The 16353-nt window shown below is 44.8% G+C and overlaps 1 long non-coding RNA gene across 2 annotated transcripts in view; it reads right to left on the reverse strand.

Moving 5' to 3' along the window:
• LOC127009341 (uncharacterized) overlaps positions 1–4109 on the reverse strand; it is a 66140-nt gene extending 62031 nt beyond the window's left edge. Inside the window, exon 1 of one of the 2 annotated variants that reach the window (XR_007761883.1) lies at positions 3165–4109. This is a non-coding gene — a long non-coding RNA (uncharacterized LOC127009341). The remainder of the gene's footprint in view (positions 1–3164) is intronic. The other variant, XR_007761882.1, reaches the window with a different exon arrangement.
• Positions 4110–16353: the final 12244 nt, after the last annotated feature.

Raw genomic sequence — 16353 nt, forward strand, 5'->3', positions numbered from 1 at the left:
GTAATAGTTACGTTACTGGCTTTTGCAACTGTAATAGTAGTAGTAGTAGTAGTAGTAGTAGTAGTAGTAGTAGTAGTAGTAGTAGTAGTAGTAGTAGTAGTAGTAGTAGTAACATTAATAGTCTAGTAGAAGTAACAGCAACAGAAAAGACAAAAAAAATATTAGTAAACAATAATGCCATATATATGAAAAAAAACTCGAAAGATTTAAAACACACACACACACACACACACACACACACACACACACACACACACACACACACACACACACACACACACACACACCTCCTTACTCATCTCCAACTCGGAAGACTCCACACATGAATAATTCACAGTTAGCGGCCTAGTTTTACCCCCCCCACCCCCCATCCTCTCTCTCTCTCTCTCTCTCTCTCTCTCTCTCTCTCTCTCTCTCTCTCTCTCTCTCCCCTTCTCCCCTCCCCTTATCACACTACTCCCCTCCCGCCTCTTCCTCCTCCAGCCGCCTCCCCTCACTCCCTCTGCTGTTGCTGATGTAAGCCTCTCTCCCCTCACCTTCTCTTTCCCTCACCGCCTTCTGCACACCAATCCCTTGCCACCTCTCTCTCTTCTCGCTACTAACACTTTTGAGAATAATTATATCCATATTCTCAAACATTTCGAGGCTTACACTCACTCACATTTGGTAAGGCTTTCGTGGAGACTGTTAGTATTGCCATGGGAAGTTTAATGAGTCTAGGTTCTCGCACCCGAGCGTTAAGAACACTCATGAGAGCCTTTGTGGCATTGTTTGGAATGCCTAAAGAATACCGAGCGAAGTCTTAATTTGTTAACTCTGCTCCTGGTGGTTAAGTGAGCGCGTCTTCGGTGTGAGATCCGAGCACTTATACACACTTAACCTAACTCCTTTTACCGTTAAATTAACCTCTTTCCTCTCTCGTTTATTATTTATACGTGAAGACTTATGTATATCCCAACGTTGCCAGATTGTCGTACTCAGTCTTTTATATTTACCGACCTCCGACCCAAAAACTGTCTCCTGGTTCCCAATAACGAGATTCATTTATATTTATCGTTAAAATAGTCAATTCTTGATGTTTCTTGGCTATAGTTAAGCGTCAGAAACCGGTAAATACGAGGCTCTGAGTACGACACTCCGGTAACATTGGTACATCCTTGCTTTCCTATCCTTATTCCTTTCCTCTCTTCGTGCCCTCTCCCTTTCGTCTCTCGTATTATTCTTCCTTTTCACTTGCTTTATTTTCCTCTCTTGAACCTGTCTGTCCTTCACCTGTCTATACCCCTTATCTCTTCCTAATTTGGAGCCATCTGTCCTCTATCACTTTCATTATGATCTATTTTTCGTCCTTGGCATCCTCTAGTTATCTCTCGTTACCCTTACTTTGATCATTTTCCACGCCCCTTTCCCTTCTTCCCTCGGTGCTCTCTATCTTCATCTCATATTAATGTCTCCTTTTACTCCTCTTTTTCTTCTCCCTCGGCGCCATCTATCCTTTATTTCTCGTTATGATCTCTTTTCAGTCCCTTTCTCTTCTTTGGTGTCCTCTATCTTCATCTCATCAACCCAATATCTCTTCCCTTGCCCTCCTCTTTCCTTCGTTTCTCTTCTAGTGATCACTTCCCACACTTATTCTCTTCCTAACATGGCACCCTCTATCCTTTGCCTCCCTTATTATGATTTTTTTTCACCCCCGGTTTGTTCTTCTCTTCCCTTGGCGTCCACCGTCCTTCATCACTTCTATTATGATCCCTTTTCACCTCCTTCCTCCCCTCCCTCGGCGCCGCTCGTTCCTTGCATGACCCTCGACTGCCGTGACAAAATTATAGGGAGCATGATGGCCTTGACACTCTCTCTCTCTCTCTCTCTCTCTCTCTCTCTCTCTCTCTCTCTCTCTCGCTGGCAGCTTGGGGTTGATTTCCATAATTCGAGATAATTGCAACACTAATCACGTCCAAATGACCTGTAGACTGTGATTAGAGTGACTTTAGTCGGCTAGAACTCGCCGCAAACACGACACTGAAGCTGGGAAGTGAAAGGCAGAGTGAGAGAGAGAGGCAGAGAGGTAGAAAGAGGCAGAGAGGTAGAGAGAGGTAGAAAAGGGAACGAGGGGAGTACGGGTGCGAAAGGGGTGAGAAAAAGGTGAAAAAATATGAAAATATGAATCTGGAAAATGAAAAGCAGAGGAAAGAGAGGGAAAAAGAGAAGGTAAGATAGAGAGGGAGAGAGAGAAAGACAGACTGAATGAGAGGCAGAAAATGGGAGGGGAGAACGGATGCGAAAGAGCAAAATAAAAGGGGAGAGAAAAGAGAGAAAACAAGATGATAATATGAAGCTGGAAAGTGAAAAGCAAGAGAGAGAGAGAGAGAGAGAGAGAGAGAGAGGCAGAAAGAGACGCAAACAGGAAGAGGGGAAAGGGAGGGAGAGAACGGGTGAGCAAGAGCAAAACAAAGGGGAGAGAAAAACAGATAAAACGAGACGAAAATATGATGCACGAAACGATAAACAAAGAGAGAGAGAGAATCCAACACCACGAGATTCGCTAAATGTCTCCCCTCGCAAGCCATTAAGGACAGAAAGGGTGGCTGCATACCTGGTCGAGAGAGCGAGAGGGGAGGGTTCGGGCTGGCTGGCTGGAGGATGACTGGCTGGATACCCGGGCGAAAAATGGTGGGGCAACGCTTGAAATTAACAATGCAAAGAACTCGTTTCGCATTTATTGAATATTGATGAGTGGAAGGAAGAGGGAATTCGGGAACAGGCAGGAAGGAAAGGAGGGAACAAGGCAGGAAGGAACGGGTGAAGGGAAGGGAACGCTAGCCAGGAAAAATGGGAAAAGGACGAAGCGATATGAGAAGACAAGGCAGCGTAATGATGTGAGAAGGGACGTGGTGAGGAAAGAGGGTAATAATGGATACACGAACCCAATCACCGTGACGATAATCGGGGTCCATAAATACCAACGGAGACAAAAACGAACACTCGTATGTCACGCAACACACACACTGTTCTTGGAAGCCCGACTGTGAAACCTGTTTATACACACACACACACACACACACACACACACACACACACACACACACACACAGGCAAAGACACACACACACAAGGTAAATGGAACGTACATGTGAGGTAAATAAACGGTCAATGCATCACTTTACCTTCCCGAAGAGATGGAGGAGGCGAAGCAGGAGGAGGAGTAAGGGAGGAGCACCGAGGCTAGGTCAGGTTCGCCGCGGGACACACAAGCCACTTCAAAGTTCCCTCTTCACGCTTCACAGTTCCCGTTCTCAATTCCAAAACGCAGCGACTCCATCTTCGGAAGCATCGCCGCCTGCTGTCTCCCGTCCCTGTCGCCGCCGCAGGCCCGACAACACAACAGTCCATAAAGCCGTGGTCATGGCCGCGTCCGTGACCTGCCTCAAGGCGCCTCGGGTCGTGTACGTGGTCCCGCGGCACGTCCTTCATCCTCCTAAGGTCACGGGGATCCCTGGGGAACAACAGTGCCATCACGAGAGCGTCCCTGACCCTGCGTCCGCGTCCGGTGTGAGCAAGCCCTTCCCGCCCGTCGGCAGTTAAAAGCTTCACAACACTCGAGCACCGCGCCAACTTTGCCTCTCGATCACCACTATACGGTTTTGTGTCCCCCTTTGTCCTGCAGCTCTGTTGGCTAAACGACTTTCCGCTGTTTTCCCCTCTGGGGGCCAAGGGAGGCGATGCTGTTGCAGGGCACGACTCCCGACGACCCACCAAGCAACTTGTGTGTGCACAACCCACTGTGCTTCAAACCACTGCCCCCCAAACTATCCCCTTCAAGCCTCACACTGACCTTGACTTCACCTGAACACAACATATCAAATGGATTATCTCCGGCTTTAGGCGCGGATGTTTTACTATAAGTTTGCATATTTGAATAAAGATAGATTTCAGTATACTAGTAATAACCTATAAAATTTAGAACTCGTTTTCCCGAGCAGCGCATTGTCCAAGGCACTACTTCACATCTGTATTCCTCCGCCGCGAGGGTAACCTGGCGGGCGGAGAGGTGGCGGAGTCCTAATCAGAGAGCGTCTGCCTCAACACACCGCTAATTGCTTTGTTTAACCTCATCAGGGGGCCGAGCTGTCTGTCTGTCTGTCACTTACTGAAGAAGAGATCACTGACGAGGGAAGGAGAGAGAGGCGAGGTGAAGTAAGGGATGATCAGGCGACTAGTTGAAGATTGTGCGTCCTGTCAGGTCTCGCGTCGCCTTGGCTACACTGCTGCGGCCCAGAGTGTCGTTCGGTGATGCAGGAAAGCGTATAAATATGCAGTTATATACTTTTCCCACAATACAATCAATCAATTAATCAACATCATCCAACTACATGTGTCAAAGAAGGAGGAAAATGAGAAGGAAGAGGTGGAGAAAGAGGAGGAAGTTATGTTACTATGCGACACACACACACACACACACACACACGGAGGAGGAGGAGAGGGGGAGGAGACATACAACACCTTCGATAACTACATACGAACCCACCGTATGTATAATATTACTGAGTCTGAGGTGATTGTCCGTGATGACGTCATTAGGAAAACGCTGTTCTTGCCTGTGCTTCAAACCACTGCCCCCCCAAACTCCCCCTTTCAACCCCCAACCCCTCCAAGAAACTGTCCACCTCAGCACTAAAGGGGCACGCCTCACGCCCTCCCACCCTCACCCCTTCCTTCATTCCTACAGTATTTCTCCGATTCCGCATCCCGCTAGAAACTCCACAGCTGGTGTGCGCGGCGGGAGACTGATGGAAAAGAAAGTATGTAGGAAGGAAGGGAAAAAGATGTAGTAGAAGAGAAAGAGGGTGAAAATGAAAATGAAAGGAGAAGTAGAAAATAAGTGAAAAATTATAAAAAGGATACTGTGAAAAGAGAAAATGGAGAAGATGGCTGAAAAAGTGGCTGTGGTGAGGAGGAGGAGAAGAAGGAGGAGGAGAAAGAGTAAAGTAGGAGATAATGATGATGAAACGAAAAAATAAAAGAGGGAAGAGGAGTGAGAAGACGCAGAAGAGGAGGAAGAGGAGGAAAAGCATGATAAAAAAAAAGACTTCCTTACTATGTTTAAGAAGAGGAATATAAGGACTCCGAGAGATCCCAACTGACCAACACACACACACACACACACACACACACACACACACACACACACGCTCATCCTAGTGTTTGTGTTGCTCGTTCCTCGTGTGTTCTGCGCCTGGTTTTCCAACTCTTTTTCCGGGCGAGACGCGGGAAGAGTGGAATTCTTTTCTGATACTTTTCCTCCGGTGTTTATTAATGGATCCGCGGCGAATTTCTACAAAAACGAGGAGTCTGGGAGCGAGTGAAAGAGGGAGAGAGAGGGAGGGAGAGCTAAAGGGGAGGAGAAGGTTGTAGGGTAAGAAAGGAAAGGCAGGGAGGGGAGGGATGGATGAGAAGTAGATGAGGGAAAGAAATGTGAGAGGGATGGAGATTTGAGAGAGAGGGGAAATAAAAAAAGAGAGAAGGTGAAGGGAAGAAAGTGAAGCAGGTGGAGTGGATGATGATTTTAAGGTGATGGAAGAAGAGAGAAGAGGAATGGAGGAGAGAGGAGAAAAAGGGAAGGAGGAGTAGAAGAAGAAGGGAAGGGAAGGGAAATATTAAGTGGTGAAGGATAGAGGAAAGAGGAGAAAAGGGGAAATAAAAGGAGAATAATGATGTTAGAGAGAGGAAGGAAAGAGAAAAGATGTGAAGGATATAGAAGAGAGGAGAAAAGGAGAAGGAGGAGAAGATGCTGTAATGGGAAGGAAAAACAAGAATGGAAGGCGAGTGGAAAGAAGAAGGAAAGGAAAAAAAAAGGAAAAGAGTGAATGGGAAGGGAAAATAGGTGATGTTGAGGGGAAGAAAAGAAGAAAAAAGTAAGAAGAGGGGGAAAAAGAGAATGAAAGGAACAAGAGACCACGAAAGGAGAATATCCTCCGAAATGAAAAACGAAGTAAAATCTTAAAAATGAAGCCATGATTTTCCGAATGAGTGAATCCGTACAAACAGTGGTAGAGCGAGCGAGGGAAGCTGTACTTTCTCTCTCTCTCTCTCTCTCTCTCTCTCTCTCTCTCTCTCTCTCTCTCTCTCTCTCATTCGGATAAAAAGGTTCCATTAGCTTTTGAGAGCCTCACCGCGTCGCCTGTGAAGCCTCGAAATGAAGCATGTTTTGGTTAGTGTTTCGGTGTAGTGTTCCGCGAAACTTCTCCTTTTCCTCTTCTTCTTTTCCTCTCCTCTTTCCTCTTATTTTTCATCTTGCTTCTCTTTTTCTTCATCCTCTTCTTGTTTATCTCAATCCTCGGCGTTTTGTTTTTCCCTCTCCTACTCCTCCTCTTCTTCCTCTTTCTCTTCCTCCTCTTCCTCTTCCTCTTCCTAGAGATGAAGCATTTGTTGGCACCGAGCGAGGGTATGCGTCATGTTCCGAAACCTCTTCTTCCTCTTCTTCTTTTTCTTCTTTTTTCTTCTTTTTTCTTCTTCTTTTTCCTCTTTTTTTTCCTTTTATATATACATTTTTCCTTTTATTTCTCCTCTTCCTCTAATTGACTCTTTATTTTCATGTTTTATTGTTAAGTTTCGACTCATCATTTCTTCGTCTTTTCTACTTCCTCACCGTCTTCCTCCTCTCCTCTTCCTCCTCCTCCTCCTCATCTATCTTCCTCCGTCCATCGTTTTCTTTTCGCTCTTCTTCATCATCTCTTCTACTTCTTCAACGTCTTCCTCCTCCTCCTCCTCCTCCTCCTCCTCTCCCCCAGGATGATCCACAGGGCCGCTGTGAATCCCGCCCAACTCCTGCTGCGAAATTGAACCTGAGCCCCTTTATGAACTTCGTTTCGGAACACGCGAGGCTCCGGATCTCCGCCTCGAAGCATTGTGAACCTTCTCCCCTCGCCCCGTTCCCCCTCTCCTCGGCCGCTTCTCTCCCCCCACCCCAACCCCGCTCTTCACTCCCTCCCCCCCTGCCGCTCCTCCATCTCACTTCTCTAATATGTCCACAACTGAGTGTTTTTTTTTATATTATTTGCATCCGCGTGATTACTTTTTTTTTTATTCACGCTGTTATTAGTTTTTCATTTGTATGAGCGATTTTTTAGTAGTAGTAATGAAGGAAAATTGTGAGTTTGTGTGCTTCATGATGTGCGCTAAATGGAAGGAAAAGAAGGAAGGGAAGCAATTAAAGTTGTTTTCTTTTCAGCTTCTTTCTTTTCCTCCCGGTGGCCGAGTGGTCGGTGTGCGGGCGTAGTGAACCCGACGACCTAGGTTTGAGTCCCGTCGAAGGACGCTGACAATATTCAACCATCACCGAGTGGCGAAAGATCACCCACATGCTGCCTAGATTATCACTCAACCCTAACTTCAACATCTTCGTTCAAACTGAGCACCGGGGGCAGCATGGGCCAAGTAAGAGTCATACATCCCGGCGGCCAGCATAAGATTCGCCTGCGCCACTAACGGACTGGGGTTGTTTAAGAGGCTCCACAAGAGAGCCTACCGGCGCTAGAGGGACCACCTAAAACAATGAGCGAACGAGTAATCAAAATTTTCTGTCATTTTTTCCAGACCTTTTCTTTTGCTCTCTTTGTGCAGTATTATTCAGTCAATGAAGTACAGGTGGACATTAATTAATTCTGAGGTACTTCCATTCCCTAAACTGAGTGAACGAAGCGCCTATAAGCCGCTTCGTTGAGCCAGCCCTGCCCACCCCAAAAAAAGTCAATATAAACTGTTAAACTTTTCCTCCTTTCCTCCGTTCTCTTGCTGGCCAGACCCCCTGCAGCTCTGTAACTGTGTTTGCGTTTGCGTTCATGCAGGGAAAGCAAGTTAATTTGGGGGTCATTCCGTGGAGCGAGCGAAGCACAGTTGGCTCACTTAGCGGAGTCCTCGGGAAAAAACGCTAATTTAAACTTTGGATATAGATCTCTGTAGTACTACTCGATTCCAGGTCGGATCGTTACGCAGAGTCAGACTCCCTCTCTTCCTCCCTTTCTCTCTGTCTAGTTAGCGCCCTTCTCGCCCCCTTTCACACTATTTTTGATTCAGCGCGTGAGGGTTGGCGGCTGGGCTTTATCAGGCACGGAGGGGGAAGAGAAGAAATTGGAGGAGTAGGAAAAAGAGTAGGAAGAGAAAGGGAAAGAGGAGGGGTATGGGAACACTATATAATCCTATATTAAGTCAATTCGAGTAGACAGTTATAAGGTATCTATCAACTAGGAAATTTTAAGAACTCTACGGAAGCCTTATCAAATATAGGTGTGTAAACCCCGAAATGTTTAAGAATATGAACCTATGACTTATTCTTGTGTTGGGTATAAATACTACTCACACCTAAAGATTCAAGCATACAGGCAGTGTCCCGCTTGGAGGTCACGTCTACACTCCTTTTTCATATCAACCTAGCGTGTGTCGAGGACCGGCTGGGCTTTGTCGGGCATTAAGACGACTCAAGCGGAAAGCCCCCCGATGGTCCAGCTTGCCTCGTGGAAGCTTAACAACGCGAGTATGAACATCGTGTCCGCCCCAAGGTTAATTAGCGCTCGGGTCCTCCATTCCGCCGGCAATTACCTGGGTTTTATTCCTTACTTGTGCAAATTAGTGTCAGCCCGCGGGGCAAAAAAGAACCGCCGTAATGTATTCAAGCGGCGCGGCGTGAGACCGGGGAGACGAGGGGCGAGAAAAATGAGTTATAATGCGAGTGTGGAGAGAGGAGCTGCTGGTTTCTTCCTCCGTCTCTCCCTTCATCTCCCCTTCCCTTCCTTCTTACCTTCTTTCCTTTCTCCTCTTTACCCTTTTCCCTTCACTCCTCTCCCTTCTCACCCTCTTCCCTTCCTCCTTCTTCCTCCTCCTCCTTTTGCCATTGCTCCTCCTCCTTTCTGATATTTTTATCCATTATTTCACAAGGTCGTGTGTGTGTGGTGGTAGGGGAGGAAGGAGGAGAAAGAAAACGTGCACACAAACACACACACACACACTCACACACACACACACACACACACACACACACACACACACACACACACACACACACACAGGGCAATAATTAAGGAAGGGTGTACACAAACAAACCATAAAAAAACTCGCTTTGAAAATTAAGGATAAATAAAAGGATAAAATAAAATGGAAGAAAAAAACGCTTGATTAATTAAAAAACACATTGCCATTTCAAGAGGAGAGAGAGAGAGAGAGAGAGAGAGAGAGAGAGAGAGAGAGAGAGAGAGAGAGAGAGAGAGAGAGAGAGAGAGAGAGAGAGAGAGAGAGTGGGGGGGGGGAACAAAGGTTATTCGGCATCAAAGGAATAATTACCGAGGACAAGGAAGGAAAAGTAAGAGACAGACAGACAGACAGACAGACAGAGACATATAAGAAAAGGCAGATTTAGGAAGTGGAAACGAAAAAAAAAAACAAATAGTAGAACAAAACAAAATCATTAGAAAGAAACAAGTGCGAAGAGAAAGAAAAAATCCCTAAAATATTAATTACTTATAGAAATTAATATGAAAAGAAGGAAATAAGAGGAAGAGGAGGAGGAAGATGGAAGAGGAGGAGGAGAAAGTGGAGAAGGAGGGAGAAAAAGAGAGAGAGAGAGAGAGAGAGAGAGAGAGAGAGAGAGAGAGAGAGAGAGAGAGAGAGATCCAGAGAGAGAGAGAGAGAGAGAGAGAGAGAGAGAGAGAGAGAGAGAGAGAGAGAGAGAGAAGCTTTGTGTGGCACGGAAAAAGGATATTGGATACAGATAGAAAATAGAGAGGAATGGCAACCGGATGAGAGAGAGAGAGAGAGAGAGAGAGAGAGAGAGAGAGAGAGAGAGAGAGAGAGAGAGAGAGAGAGAGAGAGAGAGAGAGAGAGAGAGAGAGAGAGAGAGAGAGAGAGAGAGAGAGAGAAGGAAGAAGTCGGAGGAGATAAAAAAAAAAAAACATGACTGGAGGAGGAGGACGAGAAGGAGAAGCAGGAGGAGGAGGAGAAGGAGGAGGAGAAGTTGGAGGAAGAGGCGGAGGAAAGAGATAAGAGGGAGATAAGATATGACAGAGAGAGACATGAGGAGGAGTGAAAAGGAATGAGAAAAGGAAGGAGACACGAAGAAGAGAACGAAGAAGAGGAAAAGGAGAATTGTGAGGAGTAGGAGGGAGGAGGAGGAGAAAAGGGAAGAGAATATGCAGAGGAGGAGGAGGAAAGAGTATGAAAGATGAAGAGGAGGAGGAGGAGGATAAGGATGGGAAGTAGAACACTGCGTAATCCTATATTAAACCAACAATATTAGGTTCCTACATTGACTTATACCCCTTACTATCTCCCCTACCCTTCTCCTTCTCTCCCCACTGCCCTCCCTTCTCCCCTCCCTTCCTCCCCTCCCTTCTTACCCAAAACTCCTCCCTTTATATACACCCCTTACTTCCCCTACTTCCTTCCATCACCTCCTCTCCTCTCCCCTTCCTCCCCTACCCTTCCTCCTCCATTCCTACCTACTTTCCCTCCCCTTCCCTTCCTTCCTACCCCTTTCACCTCCCTACTCTCCTTCCCCCCTTCACCCCATTACCTGTCCAACCATCTCTCCTTACCCATCACTTCTACCAACCTGCTCTCAATTCCTTCCCAGACCCACCATCTCCCTACCTCCCTTCCCCCCTTCACCCCATCACCTGTCCTACCCTTCCTCTTTACCCCTCACTTCTCTCTACCTTCCCTCCCCTTCCCTTCCTTCCAACCCCCTTCATCTCCCTACCTCTATTCATCCCCTTACCCTTTATCTGCCCACCCTTTACTTCCCTTCCCCCCCCTCCCCCTCCCCCTTACCTGCCTCCTTACCTGCCCATCCCTTGCCACACCTTTAATTACATTAGTCAAGGCGTTACAGCAATAATTATCCTCAACTGCATCTTGGGACATTAAGGGGAACCACCGAGAGAGGAAGACACGGGGGAGGCAAAGTAAGAGGAGAAGATAAGAGGAAGGGACGTAGAGGAGGCACTAGGGAGAATAGGAACAAGAGAGAGAGAGAGAGATAGAGAGAGAGAGAGTGAGTGAGAGAGAGTAGAGCGACAAGGGAATGGAGGGAAGACACACATTGTAGGAAATAACGGAGAGGAGAGGAAAAAAAAGAAACAGGGAAAATCTCTCTCTCTCTCTCTCTCTCGATCTATCTATCTATCTATCTCTCTTTGTTGCCTTCATCCGTTGGCAAGAGACTTTTTTTTCCTTCTTTCATGCATCAGTAGTACCAAAATTCTTCCCTCTCCTCTCTCCTCCTCCTCTTCCTCCTCCTCCTCATCCTCCTCCTCATCCTCATCCTCCTTCTCCTCCTCCTCCTGAGATGGGTTTTCCTTTTACGTTTCAACAGGAATACGAAGACGTTGCCAGAGCCAGAAGTTGTAAACACTCTTAAGATGAAACGTTGAGAGCGACATCGTGGTGAAAAATAACTCCCTACCCCTCATACCCTCGTCCTCCTTCTCCTCCTCCTCCTCTTCTTCTTTTTGTCATTCCCCTTCTCCTGCTTCTTCTTCTTATTCACCCACTTAGTCCTCCACAGCTTCTTCTTCATATTCCCTCTCACAGCCCTCCTCCTCCTCCTCTTCCTCCTCCTCCTCTTCTTTTTTCCACCCTCTCTCTCCTGCTTCTTCTTCCTATTCGCCCACTTAGTCCTCCACTTCTTCTTCTTTTGCTTTTTCTCTTTCCATTCCTCCTTTTCCTCTCGCTCTTTTTACTTTTCTTCCTTTTCTTCTTTAATGCAATTTTTTCTAGGTCACTCCCTCTGCCCTTCATTGTTCTCTAACCTTGATTTTGCTTCATTCTTTTTCATATATTTTTTCATTCATTCTTTTTTTTAGTTCCTCATCCACTGGAATTATTGCTTTTTAACCTTGTATGCTTTTTTTCTATTTTTTCAGCTCACTTCCTCGTCCCTTTACTTTTTTTTCTAACCTTGAATATGTTTTTTTTCTTTGTATTTTGTCTGTCTCTTTTTAAATCCTCATCCAATTGAATTATGCTTTTTTAACGTTCCATACTTTTTTTCCTTTTTATTTTCAGTTCACTCTCTTGTTTTTATTTTTTTTCCATAACCTTGAATTTTTTTTCTTTTTCTTTTACTCTTCCTCTATTGGAATTATGCTTTTTATTTGACGTTCCATGCATTTTTTCCTTTTTTCTCCAGTTCACTCTCTTCGTCCTTCATTTTTTTCCTAACCTTGATTTGGCGTTATTCTTTATCACATTATTTTTATCTCTCTTTTTTTAACTATTCATTGATCCATTGGAATTATGTATTTTTAAGCCTTGTATGCTTATTTTTCCTTTCTTTTTCTGCTTGTTTATTTTCTCCTTTTTCAGCTTTCATAACTGCAGCGACCTTGAGTCTTTTACGCTTTTCTTTTCCTTTTCTTTTTTTGCTTGACCTTCTGTGTCTCATTTTTCAGTCTTTCCCTTTACGAAGTCTTCATATTTCCAGCGTTTATATTAGGAAGAGACAGCAGTTCAAGGACGCAAAAAGAAAAAAAAAAGAGAAAACACGAAAGCCCACATTGATGTTGTTCCTGCAAATTGTGTTTAGTATAGAAGAGTTCCACAGAAAAGAGAGAGAGAGAGAGAGAGAGAGAGAGAGAGAGAGAGAGAGAGGCAAAGAGGGTTGAGATGGTATGGGCACGTCAGGAGGAGGAAGGAGGGGGACCATGTACTTAAGAGAGCTGTAAAGGTAGAGATACAAGGGACGAGACCAGCTGGAAGACCGTAGAAGACCCGGAGACAGTGTTTGGAAGACATAAGGGAGAAGGAGAGAGAATACAATCATCGATTTTTTTTTTATTCTTATTTTTCAGGTGCTGCCCTTAGCGCTGGTGGTAGGCTGTTTTGAGGAGCCTCTTGGACTACCCCAGCCCGTTACGTAATGGCGCAGGAGGAATTTATTTACAGTGGCTGCCGTGGTATCGTAGGAGACACTCATAGTCTGTCCAATCACATAAGAGAAAATGATGACGTTAAACGAAACGGAAAAGAAAAGGAAGTCCCCAGCAAAGAGAGGGAAGTCATTTAGAGAAGTAGGTGTATTGGTGCTCCCCTCTGGAAAACGTCTAAGCAGTATTCCCATATTATCGTACTAAGAAAAATGCCTATATCGCTCTCTGCCAGAAAACTATCACACCTCCGACAAAAGACGTTATTCAGGCAAACTCGTCGTCTGTATTTAACTGATGCTATACGAGTGGCAGGAATATATCAAAGTTACCTAAGCTGAATTGACTGTCGCGTTTAGGAATCATTATCGTACATTATATTTGTACAGCAAGGGAGACAGCCCAAGGGCATGAAACGAAAATGCAACAAAAAAACCCGCCAGGCACTGCTCCAATAAAAGCAACCAGAACAAGAGGCCAAAATAGAACGTTGTGTTTAAGTCGTAGGTTTTAGCGCTCCTCTGAGTATGGTGGATCGCATTTTACTACTAATTGGACAACATGTGAATGACCCTTGATGCCGTTCACCGTATATATAGGCTTATTCAATGTCCATTCAGCCTCGCCATTATTAATATCAATAGAGTATAGTTCACGTTAATGGGTCCCTCCCTATCATGGCAATACATAACGCCAGTCAGCAAACAGTAATCGAGCATTTTTTCTCTCTACCGATCACTGACTCATGACTGAAATGCCTGCAATAAAATAAACTACTTATCTAGCTCCCAATAACACATGATAAATGAATAGGGTAACCAACGGCCGTATTGCGAGAGGCGTCAATTATCACAAACTCAAAAGCCAACAGGTCCCAGGTTCGAGCCCTTGTGAGAGTAAGGATGATATTGTTTCTTTTTCATCTTCGTCTGAATTAGTAACTTCAATAACGCCTTTTCAGATACTTTCTTCTCTTCCATTTGTAACAGTAATAACTCTCCTTCCGCTGCGTTATCTAATCTTTCCTTATCTCCTCCTCCTCCTTGAACCTGTCACACACACTCCCACACTGTCACCGTAACCATAACAACAGCTCGAAGGGTACAGTCACGTTGTCTTTTCAGCGTGGGGTGACACAAGGAATGGTGAAGGTGCTCATGTCAAAATCACAACGTAATCCTCGATATGATTCTAAAGACCTCAATCATGATTTTTTTAACAAGGGTAACACAGGGTTGGTGCAGGTGCTCATGTCAAAACGCTACGTAATCCTCGACATGACTGTAAAATCTCAATCATGTATTTTCTAACAGGGGTAACACATGGATTGGTGCAGATGCTCATGTCAAAACGCTACGTAATCTTCGACATGACTGTAAAACCTCAATCATGTATTTTCTAACAAGGGTATTACAAGGGTTGGTTGGAGGGAGCATATCGAAATCACAGCGCACCAAACCTTTACAGAGACACGACAACCAAAAAAATATATATTAATCATGTCCTCTTTGTAATATGGGTGAATAAAATAGGGCTTGGTGAGTTATTTGCTTATCCTGGCAAAACACTTCACATTTAGCTCAATCACCGATATGACAGGTTTAAATACTCAATAAACTAGCAGAGCGCACAAACAGCAAAAGGTGGAGTCGGCTGTACTGTTGTTTCCATAAAAAAAACTCCAACGAGAACGAATCCTTGAACATGAATCACAAAAACTTCCCTTTTCTCACTTGTCAGGTTGTGTGTGTGTGGGACAGGAAAAGCTTCATATCAAACCACTCATGTCTCTTTTCTATCACGAGGCAGAAACAGAAATCGGCAAAAAAAATACCCTGAAAATAATATGCCCACACTAAAACACAAGACGAAAAATAACTAGAAACCCACGAGACACAGATCAAATATATCCTCGAATGTGTATTGCTATTCTCTCAATGTTGTTTAAAACGGTGCTTAATCCCAGTGACCTTATATGTATATGTGGAACTATCCGCCACCGAAGCCAGGAAGTTGTCTACGTATGTGTGTTTAAGTGTATGACTCTACGTGTATGTGTGTGTGTGTGTGTGTGTGTGTGTGTGTGAAATGATACATAATCCAGTTGTCCTTATATGTAAATGTGGAACGATCCCTCACCGAAGCCAGGAAGTTGTCTACGTGTGTGTGTTTACGTGTATGTCTCTACGTGTGTGTGTGTGTGTGAAAGAGGACCACATATGAGTCACGTATGCTGATTAAGGCTTTATTGGCGTGCACGAACGTAAGCAGTAGGAAATATGGTGCAACAGAGACAAGAGATAGAGAGGATAAGAACAAGGACGGAAGGAGACAGAGTGGGAGGCAGAAAGGGGGAGGAAAACATAGTGAACCCACGACATTAGCTCTTATGAGGGAGAAGGAAGAGGAGGTGGAAAGAAGAGGAGGAGGAAGGAAGAGGAGATGAAAGGGAAGAGGTGGAGGGAATGAGTAAGGAAGCATAAGCAAGAACAGAAGTGCGGAAAGTGAAGATATATATTAACTAATGATGATAACAGGAGAGAGGGATGGCAGGTGAAAAAGAAAGAGATGAAGAAGGGTTAGTAATGAAACAGAAGAAGAGAAGAGAGGGAAAGAGGAGATAGCAAAAGGGAGGGAATGGTAAGCGAGGAAGAATAAATAAAGAAGGGAAGGAAAATATGAGAATGGTAGGTAAAGGAAGAAGAGTAGGTGAAGAGGATGACTAAGGAAGTAGATGAGAAAGAAAAGGATGAAGAGAAGGAGAAAAGAAGGTAGAAGAAGGGAAAGGGAAGCTGAGAAGTATAAAAAAAAAGAGAGTTAGAGGTGGGGAAGAAAGGGAACTGGAGAGGACGATAATGGAAGTATATGAAACGAAATGGAAGAAAAGAAGAAAAAAAGAAGGTAAAAGAAGTCCTGGGAAAGGTGAGAAAAGGAAAAAGAGGAATAATATGAATAAGAAAGAAAACTAAATAAGAAAGAAAATATAGAATAAAGAGCAAAGGAAAGTAAGAAAAAAAGATGAGACGATGTTTGAGAAGAAAAAGGAGAGAAAAAATGCAAAAATTAAGAGAGAGAGAGAGAGAGAGAGAGAGAGAGAGAGAGAGAGAGAGAGAGAGAGAGAGAGAGAGAGAGAGAGAGAGAGAGAGAGAGAGAGAGAGAGAGAGAGAGAGAGAGAGAGAGATAATGCAAGCCTGTAATGTCACTACCGTTTTTTCCTCCCTTCATCGTGGCTAAGACAGTGTAATCTCGGGTCGACGATAACGCTATCAAGGTGACTTAGTTTCCGGAGTGACTTATTTCGCTGGTGACGTGACTTACTTAGCGGTTATGTTGTTTGCTGTGGCGATGCGGGGGTGGGGTGAAGGAAGGTTGGTGCTACGTCGCTCTATTAAATTTTCCCGCCCCACTCCGCATCCCATTCCCTCTATCCCTAAGTCTT

This window comes from Eriocheir sinensis, chromosome 40 (genome assembly GCF_024679095.1).
Source record: "Eriocheir sinensis breed Jianghai 21 chromosome 40, ASM2467909v1, whole genome shotgun sequence".
NCBI classification, from domain to species: Eukaryota; Metazoa; Arthropoda; class Malacostraca; order Decapoda; family Varunidae; genus Eriocheir; species Eriocheir sinensis.